The sequence below is a fragment of the Sinohyriopsis cumingii genome, unplaced genomic scaffold (assembly GCF_028554795.1).
Source record: "Sinohyriopsis cumingii isolate HCF-2022 unplaced genomic scaffold, ASM2855479v2 utg000957l, whole genome shotgun sequence".
In the NCBI taxonomy this organism is placed as follows: domain Eukaryota; kingdom Metazoa; phylum Mollusca; class Bivalvia; order Unionida; family Unionidae; genus Sinohyriopsis; species Sinohyriopsis cumingii.
Genome location: NW_028315947.1, coordinates 1,557,501 through 1,560,409, shown reverse-complemented (window position 1 = coordinate 1,560,409; position 2,909 = coordinate 1,557,501). Strand labels below are relative to the sequence as shown.

Below are 2,909 nucleotides of genomic sequence, written 5' to 3'. Positions count from 1 at the left end.
TTCTGATTATGTGTAGTTGTTCTTGTGTTTATCCCTTGTCATGATTGTACTGCAAGAAATGAATTTTTAGATCAGTTTGATTTAAAGGCATTCTAATCAGGCAAAATAATTCTATAACTCTTTTCCAGTATTTTTGTTTCTTGCTTGTAGACGTTTTCACATGTTGATATATCTAATGTTTCCTAACTAGTGATTATTACAGTTACTGGGTGTTTTGGTGGAATTGAAAGCAAGATGGTTTCATTTTCTTCTTCATAATTTATTAAATGCAAGGAAATTGCTCATCATTTCAGTACAAAATATGCGAAATCAACATTCAAGTCATAAATGCATTCAATGACCAATACGTATTGATACTTATCACAATAGAAAAATGCCATATTGCAAGAAAATTGCAACACATTTTTACCCTGGCAATACTCACCCCTACCACGTGATGACCGAGTATGAAATTTACCAATGGTGAAAGAGATTTTATATTTGTAAACTGTTTCAATACTCTCAATTTATTGGATTTTATATTTCACAAACAATGCCTTTTCATAAACAGACGTGTTAAAGTTCTTGATACCTAAGTATTCATCTCTAGTTGTATTAAAATAGAGCTCTTCAATACAGTCTAGGGTAAAACTCTGGAAGTCCCAATGGAATTTGTTGAAGATGAATTCCTTTTTGTCTTCAGTAGCGGAAGATCTCCTATGCCAAATATGCATATACCACGATCAATCTTCCCGTGGCAGTCAACTCCAAGGCTATATGTCCATATTTTGATTCTGCTGAAGTACATTTCTTCATTAGGTGGTACTGATGCTGCATTGTGCAACAAGAAAAGAGAAAATAAAATAAAAAGCGATGTTCCCTTTTAAAAGTCGATTCCCTTCAAGATTAAGCAAAGATGCAGAGACTTACATTTTCGAGCGCAGTTGTCTGCATCAAATGACACTAATGTATTTATGCAGTCAAGGGCCTCAGTGCCTCGGTGATATGGGAATTAGTGTAGGAAAAGGATGAACATCGACAATGCTGAATGACATTAAAGACACGATGAACATCGACAATGCTCAATGACATTAAAGACACGATGAATATCGACAATGCTCAATGACATTAAAGACACGATGAACATCGACAATGCTCAATGACATTAAAGACTTCATGAACATCGACAATGCTCAATGACATTAAAGACTTCATGAACATCGACAATGCTCAATGACATTAAAGACACGATGAACATCGACAATGCTCAATGACATTAAAGACTTGATGAACACCGACCAAGCTCAATTAACTTAAAGACACGATGAGCATCGAAAACACTCAGTGACATGAAATACACGCTGAACACGGACAGTACTCAACGATATTAAATCATGAACCTCGTCAGTGCTGAATGACACTGAAGACACGACGAAAATCGACAATGCTGAATGACATCAAAGACTTGATGAACTTCGACAATGCTAAATGACATTATGACACGATGAACGTTGACCATGCTGAATGACACTGAAGACACGATGAACATCGATAATGCTGAATGACCTTAAAGACTTGATAAACATAGACAATGCTGAATTACCGTAAAGACTTGATAAACATCGACCATGCTGAATGACATTAAAGACTTGATAAACATAGACAATGCGGAATGACATTATGACACGATGAACATAGACAATGCTGAATGACATTAAAGGCATGATGAACATCGATAATGCTGAATGACCTTAAAGACTTGATAAACATCGACAATGCTGAATGACAATAAAGACTTGATAAACATAGACAATGCTGAATGACATTATGACACGATGAATATAGACAATGCTGAATGACATTATGACACGATGAACATAGACAATGCTGAATGACATTATGACACGATGAACATAGACAATGCTGAATGACATTATGACACGATGAACATAGACAATGCTGAATGATATTATGACACGATGAACATAGACAATGCTGAAAGACATTATGACACGATGAACATCGATAATGCTGAATGACAATATGACACAATGAACATCGACAATGCTAAATGACATTAAAGACACGATGAACATAGACAACGCTGAATGACACTAAAGGCATGATGAACACCGAAAGAGCTCGGTGAAAGTAAAGACACGATGAACATCGACAATTCTGAATGAAATTATGTCCATGAAACATCTTTATATAAATGGACTTCCAAATGACAAAATTTAAAGAAGTCACTTTTAATGTGTTGTATACATTGTTTTATGGGTTTTATCTTTTACAAATATTCGAGCATTTTATTGAATGAATATTCCATCACCTTAAAAAGTAGTAGAGGATAATGTGTGTGTAAAGACTGTCGGAGTGGAATAATGATAACAGAAATTATCAAAACGCACGCATCGATGCAAACTAACGAAGAAAAGTTGAATTTCATTGGTACATTTCCGCCTATCATCAACATTTTATTTATTTTTTTAAAATATTTTCCAGATTCATCTGCTACTTTACCAGTAGGTCAAGAAAATTCTGATAGGCTCAGAAAATCAGATGTTACATATAAACATCTGCATTTACTCTGTAATATAACATTATTCAACCTGTAACAAGGACAGTATACATATGGAATAACATAAGTAAGGCCCAGTATTATAAAATAATTTCAGTACGATAGAAGAAAGCAGGACCAAAGTTCTTCATTTTCAAGCATGTACTGCATAGGTCACGCTACATGAGTTTGAACTGACAACTGTCATTAAACAACTTACCATTATATTGCCCTCTGACCCCAAGCTGGGAATTATGGTTTATGGTATTAAAGAAAATCTCATCTGGAATTATGGTATTTTTGGTCCAGTTGTAGACATCATGTGCTATGTGATTATTTACAAGGAAATCGACGAAGTCTCTGTTTGCCA

General features: G+C 34.8%; 1 pseudogene across 1 annotated transcript in view; it reads right to left on the bottom strand.

The window, feature by feature from the left end:
* Positions 1 to 238: 238 nt before the first annotated feature.
* Positions 239 to 2,909, bottom strand: part of LOC149772958 (beta-1,3-galactosyl-O-glycosyl-glycoprotein beta-1,6-N-acetylglucosaminyltransferase 4-like) — a 26,702-nt pseudogene continuing 24,031 nt past the window's right edge. The window contains exons 3-4 of the transcript XR_016417518.1: positions 2,760 to 2,909; positions 239 to 810 (exon numbers count right to left, since the gene is read on the bottom strand). The exon at positions 2,760 to 2,909 is cut by the window's right edge and continues 77 nt beyond it. The product of XR_016417518.1 is annotated as a beta-1,3-galactosyl-O-glycosyl-glycoprotein beta-1,6-N-acetylglucosaminyltransferase 4-like (transcript). The remainder of the gene's footprint in view (positions 811 to 2,759) is intronic.